Genomic DNA, 12,807 nt, shown 5'->3' on the forward strand with positions numbered 1-12,807 from the left:
ATCATGAGAACAGCTTACCAGCTGACAGTAACAGAAAGGTATGCATAGTATATTTACAAGAAAAAAAAAAAAAAAGATGATTGAGATATGAAGCATACATGGAAGAAATTGAATCCTCCATTTTTTATTTTGTTTCTTGAGGAAAGAGCAAGGTTTGATTCATAGCACAATTAGGAAAACAGAAGGAAACTCTTCATGCTGCAGGTGGTCACACTTTGGAAAACTCTGCTCATAATGCACACAAAGTAAAATCCCCATCTTGAGGATAAATCCTGATCCAGCTCTGTTGCTTGAATGCAGTTGAATATCACCTCATATTCTCCATAAATATTTTCTCATGGGTAGACTAACTGTTACAGAACCATGAATACACACCCTGATGTGCTCACATTTTATTTGTGCTGAACCACTAGTTAATTTAAATGCACATAGTTCTTTCAAAGTTTATATCCTGTGCTGATTTATACAATCTGAAGATCTGACCTACAATGTCTAATTTGTTTTGGGTACTAAGACATGTAGACTTTTATAATTCAGTCTTAAAAAGCATGCAAGTAATTGTCCTCATTGTAGTGGAAAATATTATTCCCATTTTCTGCACGGTGGTCACGTATTAATTATTGCTGGTAGCCACAAAAAGTCTGTTGGTAATGTATTGTCAGTGTGCAACTTCCATGTGCTAAATGTAAACAACTCATTGAATTATAGTGTAACTCCTAGGTGCAACCAATCAACTAGAAAATATTCACTATGTGGATGAGTTTGGTGAATCAAAGCTGCTGATACAATTGTCAACAATTCAACCTTGCTCTTCCCAACAGAGAGTTCACAAACTCAGCAGTGCTCAGTCTTCGGTATTCAGCAATGGGTATTTATATTTTGTCTTCTGTGTTCTTAGGAAATTTGTGTTGTCATCTCCTCTGATATATAAAAAAACAATGTGTAGTTAACTTACAAACAAAAAATCTAACCTATCTTTCAAAAGCATAGTCATTCTTAAAGTGTCAATATCCAGTCTAATCTTGTATAAACACATACACATGTATAAATTCAGTTACATGAAGAAGAGGTAATGAACATCATGATGAAAGAAAGAATTTCTTCCTTCTCCCCAATAAGTAGGGACATGCTTTCTTGGGAAATCAGCCTGTGACACTCCAGTCAGAAAGGGACATATACTTCCTACCTGTTGCACAACGTTGTGTCTCCAGCACCCTACATCCAATATGTCAGGGAGTCAGAAAGAAACCACAGCACTGCCACTGATGATACTGCAACAGGAAAATGGGAGACATGGCAATATTTAGGGGAGAAAACCTAAGCATTATGCTTAATTTGCAACTGTAGAAAAATGGCTGCAATCTTCAATAAACATATCTGCTCTGTGTTTAGAAAGAAGCAGGTTGATGTACTCAGAAGAATGATGAAGGGCTTTCCAGTCCATTATGAATGGAAAAAATATCACCCCAGAATTGAACATGGTTATTTCTAGTAGGATTTCACAAGGATTGGTACCAGACAATGACAGTCACCATTCCCCTCAGTTCTCGGGAAGTAAATTAAAAAAAGAACTTCTTGATAAAATTTGCTGATAACACAAATATTGGCAGCATGGTAAATTGATGAGCAAGACAAAGCAGTCATACAGAGTCATTGAAAGTACTTCATAACTCTGACCCATTCAAACAAATGGCTTTAACACAGCCAAATGTTTAAGTTACATTTTTTAGGAATGAGCAATGACTTCTGGAAAAAAAAATAATTCTGAGAGCGATCCAGCACACAGAAAAGCAACCTGAGCTCCCAAGATAAAGTCGTGACAAAAAGGTCTTGTGTGATCTTTTGCTGTGTAAGTAAGAGAAGAATAAGGAAGTATTGCTGAAATAGATATCAAGATATGGAAGCCAGTGTCATATTTTAAAAGGGATATTGAAATTCTTACAAGAGTGAAAAAAAATCAAAATTTAACACAAATTATTCCAGAGAGGAAGAAATTGTCTTTCAGTCAAAGACTTAATGAGCTTAATCCATTTAACTTATCAAAAGAAAGACAGAAAGGTGATTTAATTAGTGTCTGGGTACATATGTCAGCAGAAAATATTAGATGATAGACTCTTAAGAATAACTGAATTTCCAAGTTGTGCAACAAAGTTCCAGCAGTAACGATGGATTCTTCATCTGCTGAAATCCTCAGTACAGGACTGAATAATTTCAAAGGCATATTGTAGCTGAATACAAGCTATTGAACACTTGGCAAGGCTGAGGATATACCAACACCTGCTGGTCCCCTCCAACTTGCAAGTATGGGTTCTGAAGGACCCTAAATCTACTGAGCCCAAGTCAAAACATTTGATGTAAATTTGATGCAAAAAGTAAAAATATAATGTGCCAGATACCTGCCTAACTGGTTATTTGTTTTGAATAGCTTTTATTTCAGGTTGATAAAAGATGTTTTATAAAAGATTAATTACAGGAGCATAGTAATGGCTTTGCCTCTGTCATTATTAAGTCCATTCTTTTAATGAAATTTTCTTGAAGCAAAAAAAAATTCACAGAGCTACTCAGCCACTTTATCTTTTATTTTGTCCTCTTGTTTCAAAATCTAGCTTTTTTTTCCTCCTCATTTTAGATGCTATTATTTGAATTTTATTTCATATAGCTTTTTTTTTTTTTTAGATCTGCAGTGTACTGGTATTTACTTCCAACTTTGGATCTGTTCCTTCTGCCCTTTTTTAATTAAAATGATTTATTAATATCTGTAGGCATGCGAAGTTATTTAACAAATATTTATCCTCTGAAACAGATTCTAGATCATATCTTTGGTTTACATTGCACATGTAAATATTACAAATTGCAGTATATTAAGCTTTTATGTTATGGAAAGAAATGTCCTAAAAAGAGTAATGTATGGTGAAGATGGAATTTATACATCATATTATTAAAAGCCTAAGATCTCTCATATTCTTAAAAACTGGAAAAAGAGACATAACAGGTCCAGAAATAGCCTTATAGTATATCTGAGCCTGAAATTCCTTTTGGAACATAGAAATATAAATTATCACGTCATAGTAACTCATACATTTCTTTAAGAATGAAGTATGAAAAGCCCACTTTTCAGAACCTGTTTAATAGAGCAGTCAGAAGGAAGTGAGAATTCAGTACTAGCCTTAGTCTTATTGACCCACAACTTTATCCAGGAAAGTGTCCCTAACTGTTTTGTGGAAAAGCACCATCACACAGCTGAGAATGCTGAAAATATGAGTGACTTGGTGGGTAAGCACTTTAATCACAATGATATTAAATGATAGGTGGCAGTGTTTCCTTCTTCACCACGTTTTAAGTAGAAGTAGTGACTATTACGATTTTTGCTATGCTAAGTGTTCTCAGCAGATACACTAGGGATCAGTTGTCTCATATGATTTTGGATTTGGACATTTTTTTTGTTCAGTGTGACCAGACTTTGAATCAAAGATAGCTCTAGGCATGACACAGATATGGAAACACTCAGCCCCACTGAGATGCTGCCATTTCTACATGCAGGGCTGAAGGCAGTGAAGAAATTTTATTGGGAAAACTTAGGATCTTTAAGGACCTAAACTGTAAGCAGTGAGGTTTCGAGCCACATAGCTCAACACAGACACTTACATTCAATGTAAGTTCTTGGTTTGGACCTACCCTTATGTCCTTTTAGGCACATCAAACCTCTGTTTCTGCTGGAAGAAGGCTGAACTGGACAATCTATAGATTTAAGGCAGGTTTAGAGGCAGGACCCTAGATTACACTGTTAATAAGAAATTTTTCCCAACCTGCTTTCTAAGAATTTATCTTATAAACATTTCCAGTGAGCCATATCTAGCTCTATCCTCTGCTTAACCTTTAATCTTCTTCATGTCTCAAATCACTTAAATGTTGTCTTGCTTCCTCACCCAAAATCTAGACACTAAAATAGTTCAGTGAGGAGGCATAAGAACCAGAATTTCCTAATTCACAGAGGAATGAGTTATAAAATAATGGTCCATACAAAGTCTCTCACTTTACTTAGTCATGTGGTAATCAAAAATCAATTATTCTTATGAAAGTGATAGAAAGAAACATTCTTAAATCAAAAGAAAAAAGTTGTGACTGACAATTAAAAAAGTATAATTCAGAATTAAACCAGATTCTTCAGTGACGCCAGGTGCATGTATTGACTCGTCTTGAGGGAAACTTGACATGCTAAGACATCCCAGCATGAGTGCTTTCTCTGTGTCTTTAACCCTATTTTGTATTAATATAAATCTCAGTCTAGCACATCGATTGGGGTGTACAGTATATGACATACAGAAGTATATTACATACAGCAGTAATAGGTTTCTTCCATATTTCTTTGCATTACCTCTTTAACTCTACATTCAAACATATGGTTTTCTTCTTCTTTTTTATATGCTGAGAACAATTGTGCACACATGCATCTCAGCTCCCTGCTGGCATAGTGATAAACTGCAGAGATATATTTATTTAATGCTACACTGAGCAGATGAAATACTCTACACAGTAACAGCTCCTCTTGCCTGAATGTAAACAGGAAAAAATCTTATAAGTGGTCTATACTCTTGAGAAACTCTTTTTCTACATTTGGATAGACTGTAGCCATTTGCTGTTATAAATGATTTAGACTTCATAAATGGTTCAGTGTAGCTCTCCCTATTTTCTTCTTCAAAGCAAGAAAGAAAAAAAATGCTTTCATGTATTTTACGTATACGTTGAAACAAAAAGAAAAAGAATAAGATATAAGAAATTAAGTTTAAGGAACTGTACACAATTTCTTCTGTTCCTTCAGGATTTCAGAAAAAAAGTAAGTCTTTTTTTTTTACATAAGAAAATCCCCAGTTTTCTGGAGATAAAAGTAAGATGAACTTTAAGGAGCAATGTTTGACTGTGAGTAAAATTCAAAAGTTTATTCAAGATTCTAATTTCAAGATAACTTAATATTATCTTTAAAAAAACATGAACAAAGGACAATATTAGAAACAGGGAGTTATTTTCTACAGAGAATTATAAAATAGCAGTAGTTAATGCAGCAGTTATTACATAACACAGCATTTGGCCATGAGCAGTAAAAAAAACAGTTCCACTGAAATCAATGACCAAATTTCCACTAACTATAAGGGTACCAAAATTTCACTCTATTGATAAAGAGGGACATTCTTAATCAGAAGTGTGTCAAAAAAAGACCTAGATTATGTAAGGATGAAGTTATTTGAACCTGTTAAGGAAGTTGAATTCAGAATGTCTACTCTCTAATTCCCTTATCTGACAAATTAAAATGCACCCAAATTATAGTTTAGGCCCAATCTTTGTATGATGTTGACTGCCTTTTAAGGAACATTAAGAAGGCACAGCTTCCATTAAAGCAAGTAAAAATAGAGAGTCCTGGCACCTCTCTGGAATTCTTTCTGTCCGAATAAAACATGGTGTCTGGGCATTTTTCCAGAGGTTCTATGTATTTTAATGTATGTACATGTATTCTATGTATTTCATAATCTATTTATCATACTCTGTGTATTTTGTGGATCATATTTCTGTGTATTTCATAATCTTATCTTTCACAGAAAGAATGTATTATACTACTTTTCTTGCTATGATAAAAAATTGAGAGTTTATTACACTGGTTATTTTACAATTAATGTAATTTTTTTCTTCTTTTGGTGTTTAGGATTTTCGTTCCTTACAATTCCTCTTGGTACCAATAGTTTGATCAGCACACAACAGAAAATATGTACATATAATTAAAACTATGAGAATTTATATCAACTTTTATGATGAATGAACAAACTAAGTGTTCCTGATTCCAAAAGGAATTGTTTACATTAAAAATATGTTTGTATTGACAAAAAATAAGTGAAACACTATTAAGCAGCCTACCCACATCTCCTAGAAATGGCATATCCAGCATATTCACTACTGGAGTTTTAAACACAATTGTCGGCTGGTGGCATTTCACAGAATCACAGAATGGTTGAGGTTAGAAGGGACCTCTGGAGGTCATCTGGTCCAAACCCCCTGCTCAAGCAGGGCCACCTAGAACCAGTTGCCCAGAACCATGTCCAGGCAGCTTTTGAATATCTCCAAGGATGGAGACTCCACAACCTCTCTGGACAGCCTGTGCCAGTGCTCAGTCACCCTCACAGTAAAAAAATGTTTCCTGATATTCAGATGGAACCTTCTGTGTTTCATTTTGTGCCCATTGCCTCTTGTTCTGTCTCTGGGCACCACTGAGAAGAGCCTGGCTCCATCCTCCTTGCACCCTCCCTTCAGGTATTTATATACATTGATAAGATCTCCCCTGAACCTTGTCTTCTCCAGGCTGAAAGTCCATCGTCTCTCAGCCTTTCCTCATAGAAGAGATGCTCCAGTCCCTTCAACATTTTACTGTCCCTTTGCTGGAGTTTCTCTAGTATGTCCATGCCTCTCTTGTACTGGGGAGCCCGGAACTGGTCGCAGCACTCCTGGTGTGGCCTCACCAGTCACCTCCCTCGACGTGCCCGCAATCCTCCTCTTAATGCAGCCCTGGATACCATTAGCCTTCTTTGCCACAAGGGTGCGTTGCTGGCTCATGCTGACTCATTGCTGGCTTATTTGATGCAGAACTAAATTAGTCTGCAAACTTAGAACCATTCAGTTGCTTTCAGTTATTTAAAAAAAAAAAAAAAATCAGCTAGCTTTGATCTTCTGAACTTCTTTGTAAGTGGAGACCTGCCTACTGAGGAAGACTACCCTGCAAGTCTCTACAGCACTACTCTCTCTACAGCATTATTTTATTTTCTTGGCTCTTTTCTAGTTCTTCAAGTTTAACACCTCCAACAAGACATGTCTCCGTCTCTGTGACTGGGAAATAATATGTCACATACTATCATTTTATATCTGGTTTGTTGGCACTGGTCGTATAGTAGATAACACTGACAGTACCAGAATTTTTCTAGTTGTTTCTTAACACTGAACAGTATAGAATCATAGAATCATAGAATCATAGAATATCTCATGTTGGAAGGGACCCATAAGGATCATTGAGTCCAACTCCCCGCTCCTCGCAGGACTACCTAAAACTAAACCATATGACTAAGTGTCGTCCAGACGCTCCTTGAACTCTGACAGGCTTGGTGCCGTGACCACTTCCTTGGGGAGCCTGTTCCAGTGACCGACCACCCTCTCAGTGAAGAACCTTTTCCTAATCTCCAATCTAAACTTCCCCTGACACAACTTCATTCCATTTCCTCGTGTCCTATCGCTGGTCACCAGAGAGAGGAGATCAGCACCTCCCCCTCCGCTGCCCACCTTGAGGAAGTTGTAGGCTGCAATGAGGTCACCCCCTTAGCCTTCTCCAAGTGGAAAAAACCAAGTGACCTCAGCCACTCTTATTAAGTCTTGCCCTCGAGGCCTTTCACCATCTTGGTCGCCTTCCTCTGGACACAGTTGAACAGTTTGATGATCTTCTTGTACTGAAGTGCCCAAAACTGCACAGAGTACTCGAGGTGGGGCCACACCAGTGCAGTGTAGAGTGGGACAACCACATCCCTCGACTGGCTAGCTATGCTGTGCTTGATGCACCCCAGGACACAGTTGGCCCTTATGGCTGCCAGGGCACACAGTTGACTCGTATTCAACTTGCCATCAACCCAAACCCCCAGATCTCTTTCTGCAGGGCTGCTCTCCAGCCCCTCGTCCCCAAATTTGTATGTATAACCAGGATTACCCCATCCCAGGTACAGAATCTGTTACTTGCTCTTGTTAAATTTCATACAGTTGGGGATTACCCAGCTCTCTAGTCTATCCAGATCTCTCCATAAGGCTTGTCTACCCTTGAAGAAGTCCACAGCTCCTCCTAGTTTAGTATCGTCAGCAAAGGTACTTAACGTACATTTGATTCCTGTGTCCAGGTCATTTATAAAACATTAAAGAGCACTGGCCCTAAAATTCACCAAGTAGTTATATTTGTTGAAGTATAACTGGCCCTAAATTGAACAAGTAGTTATACTTGGTTAGTCTTTAGTTATAGTCTTTAGTCTGGGAAGCAGAATGAGGGCACAGAATATCTTCTCCTACTTCCCCTTCACTCCTGTACATTCAAAACAAACAGTAGTTTCTTATCCATTGACTCACTGCCCATGGCATGGTTAAACACATCAGGAGAGAGATTCATGCGTTTCCGCTGCAGAAGATATTTGGCATATTTTTCAGTAAATGGAAGGGGGATGAGCTCATGCATGCTCATGCGAAGAATGGTTTCCCAAGTTTTATCTGTAAAAACTGATAGAAATAGGACTTTGCAGAGCAACCACAGGAAGAGTTAATTTTTTTTCATAGCCAAATTTTTTATGCATTTACTTTCTGAAGCTCAAATCATACTTCAATCTGTGCATATGTAGCTTCTATTAATATCACTGGGAATTGAAAATTCAGTGTAAAGATTCAGTTCACCCGTAAGTTACATTTTCCAGTTACAAACTTGTCTGAAGGTAGCAAACAAAGCAGAGAAGTCTATAAATGCCTTGATTTTAACGGGTGCAAAAACCCCATCAGAGGTGGTCTGTGTTGGACATATTTGAAGTGGTCTGCCAGTGAACATGGATCAGGCATACCAAGGACACATCAGGCTAGTTGCCATGTGCAGATTCCTTCTACTCACTTTCAGTATTGGACCCATTACAGCTTCAGCTGCATTTTCACCATGTCTAGTCACAATCAGGGAGGTCTGACAAGAGAAAGCAGGATTGCCTCAGAGATATTCAAGCCAAATCCTGCCTCCAGAAATGTTATTCACATGACTCCGGAAGCTTAGCTGCTTTCCCATGTATGTTTCCTATTCCTGTCTCAAGATCCTGCTCCAGAAGAAAGGCTGATAATCATTAAATTGACATAGCCATTAAATTTTTATCTTCCCTTTTGTAATGCAAATATGAAGTTATCTGGAATTTAGTTGTGTGTCATCAAAGAATAATTTCATCTGGATATGGGCATATGTATAGGCACCTTTAGTCTGCAAATCTGACTCTGAGAATGTTTTGATTTGGGACACCATGCTAACTATGTAATTTTTATTATCTACAGGAACAACACCAATATGGCTCTTTTTCCACTTCTGAAAGTATTTTCACGTTCCTGTCTTCTAGCAGTGCATGAATCACTTTAACACAGAACAAATGTTACTTATCCACTTCATTACTTTTTCCATCCCCAAGACCAGCTTTGTGTGGTTTTGAATATTACCCAACATAATTTCCAAAAACTTAAATGGTCTAACTAGCTTATTGTTTAAAACCTACCTACAATCAAAAGCATGAGACAGATGTTTTCACCTCATGACATCCAAATTTCTGGACTTTATTCTAAATTAACCTGTAACATAAAAGACGGAAATGAGGAAGCTAATTCAAATATTATTTATGCTTTATAAACAGCATATATTTTTAAAGTATATATTCAGCTACAAATAATGTCCTCTTAGCCTATCTTAGATTAAGAAAGCAATTTATTGTTAAAAGGAGAGTTAATTGATACATGTTTAACTGAATTTAGAATTTTAATAGCCATTGATTCAAATAGTGGTTATATTAACATAAAATAAGGAGACACACAAAATGGAATTCTATTCCTTCCTCATTAAGGTATTACATTTGTAGCCCAGAGTATTTAAATGTTTACTAACTTTATGTAGTAAAGATGATACACTACCTATAGAAATGAAAACTGTACAAAGTATAACTACTCTTTCCTTCTTATTACTTTGGAAAAAAAGAGATATAAACAAAATATACTCAAGAAATGAAGAATAGTATGCATAGTACATTTCATAGTTGCAAATAATTTGAAAGTACCATGTGAAACTGTCCAAAATTTTCGTTTTGATACCATATACTCCAAGAAATTGTTCCAGTTCACTTTCATAAAGTTGTACATGTCAGTGAAATTATTCTGTTAAAATTTTACTTTCAAATGTATTTACTTTAACTTTCAGATCATTTTGTATTTACCATGGAATTTTTCTTCTGACAAAAGACATTACATTTCCAAAGTTGCAGATTTGTGACTCACTTTGACATTACTAGAATTCACACAGTTAAATCCCCATGCTTTATTTTGAAAATTGATACTATACTATTAATAGAATTTTTAATTTCCATCTATGTAATCATGAAGTGATTAAATGCAGTGTCTAGTTCAGGTCTGCAGAAATGTTAAATTTATTTTCCTTGTCTTTATCAATAGATTAATAAATAAACACTACAAAAGGCATAAATTTGCAATGTTTCATCTTATAAAATGTTTTTACTCCTATTGATTGTACAGCCTTATAGTAGCCGTGCTGAAGTCTCTCTAGTAATAGTAACGTGTTATTTTGAGGAATACAATTCTGACACTGGAATCCTGGAACTGGACTAATAATTGGAGGGACATTTTCTGTTTATCTGACAAGAAAAGGAACTTTTAATAAATTCTGGATACTAAGCTTGCTAGTATCTTTTCTTTGTCGATATCTGCTATTTCTCTGTTCCTGTCATATATATGAGCAAGCTGGTGGCAAATCTGATGTACTTGCTCTACTGCAATATTTTTAGTCTGGTATGTGAATGTTGTCATTAAAAGAACAGGCACTATTATAAATGGTGGTCGTTTAATTTTTAGATTTCAAAAGACTGAGAACTTAGTATTTGGTGCTTATAATCCATCTTCTAAATGAGTCAGATATTGTAGCTATATTTGCAATGTTGTTGACACATGAATAATAGTTCAAACACAGTCTAATAATAACCTAAACCCAATACTGTAGACACAAGACCTATGAAAAAGCAGGTTTTTGAATCTAGGAAGATATGTACAGTTGTCACATAGTTGTTAATTTGTATTGAGTTTATTACTAATTTACCCAATATTATATCCATCTTGTGATGATAAGTGAAAGATGTGCACGCAGTCATAATTTACTCTTATTCTTCTGCAGAAGTCATGTGTTGTAAATTATTACTTAGAAAATTTTCCTTCTCTGTACATCCCCAGGTAAAAAGCTCAGATTCAACAACTGCCTTCAGCTGATTTTTTTAATATGTGACTAGCGCACATTGAAAATACAAAACTGAAACATTGATGAAGCAGATACAAAGGATATTTTGGGGTAACAATAGGATAATATGATAGACTATTATTATTTATTTTTATTTAGAAAGAAAAAAATAATTCAATGTAAAAGCCAAAGTTCACAAAAAAACCCCCAAAACTGAGTAACGCTAACCCCTAGTAAAACTAGTAATTTAATACAGGTGCATTTAACCTGTTCCAACAGAAAGATTTCCATGACAACATAACAGAAACACAACTTTAGAGATGAGTCAACTTCAGATTGGGATGCAATATGAAACTTTTCTACCAGAACTCATTTTGGAAATCGGTTAATGTGGAAAATAGTTGTTCTTCAGCAATATTAAATCATCCATCGCAGCAAAAATCAACTGGCTCACTTAGATGTTGAAGAGACACTTTCTACCATTTTCTCACAATGTCTGCCAAGATTTTCTTCAGCTCTTCAAAACATTCAAGGCCTGAAACGTAACTGTTCTGATATTTTATCTTCAACAACAAAATAATTGTCTTTGTGGTGTAATAGAGAAATCAATTTCCTTCTCATCAGACTGGTCACAGGGGCAAGGACTTCTGAGGGAAGCATCATGGACTGTCCATGCTCTGCTCAATAGAAGGTTCATCATGGAAGGGTCTTTGATACTCTCGGGTTCAAAAATTATATGGCATAATTTTTATGTTGAAGTGCTACAACTACTAGAGTTCTGAACGTACGTAATTTTAAGTGTCTGTTACTATTACCGAAATTAAACCTTTGTGACAAAAAGAAAAAAAAAACTTTTCCAGGGTGAAAAACACACCTCTTAATAATTCACAACTGACAAAACAATAGTTTTTATCACTTGGATTAATTAAGAATTTGTAAAAAAAAAATAAATAAATTGAATGTCGTGATGTAACTGTGCCTTATGACAGCTGTTCACGTCCTCATTTTAAAAGAAGAAGAAGGAGGAAAGGAAAACAGTGCATATTAAAAAAAAGCCCAGGCAAGCAAGACAATTTCAACTATTTATGTATTTTTAGTCTGTAACATTTATAGTTTCACTGAACTGTTTCTTCCACAAACTAATAAATCATGGACTGTGCAATTTAACTGATGTGTTAAACTATATTAGCTGTATACTCAAACCAGTTCAGCAGTACTCTGAGTACAGGAGTCATATATTAGTAAAACCTCATACCACAGTAAAAGATGTGCCTCTGATATCAGTTGCAACTGTGTTTGTAGACAACACACTCCTCATGGGGGATGTGTGATCAAACAGATACAGCATTTTTCAACATTTGCTTTGTTCCCAAAGGCATCAATTCTTCATGTAAGTCACTAAAATTTTCATTATGTGTGTGTTTTCTGAAACAATGAATACATATTATTTCAGAGGTGAACTATCACAAGCAGTCATCTTGTATATGAATTTTTAGTTGCTTAATTTTTTTGGTCAAGACAGGCTGGATGACCTCTTAATTTCCCTTTTGAAACTTTGGTTCTATGACCATTTCTTTGCCAAGTAAATGAAAACATATTAAATATTTATATATGCAAACATGTAAACAAAGAACAGGAATGAAATCTACTGTAAGAATTAGTCACTAGGTTGACTAAAACTGACTGATATTTTATTTTAAATCATAAAAGTAAATATTGTAATTTAAAAAAAATAAAACTTTTCGTGTCAGATGTTACCACCAGCTTGC

This window comes from Aptenodytes patagonicus, chromosome 1 (assembly GCF_965638725.1).
Source record: "Aptenodytes patagonicus chromosome 1, bAptPat1.pri.cur, whole genome shotgun sequence".
NCBI lineage: Eukaryota > Metazoa > Chordata > Aves > Sphenisciformes > Spheniscidae > Aptenodytes > Aptenodytes patagonicus.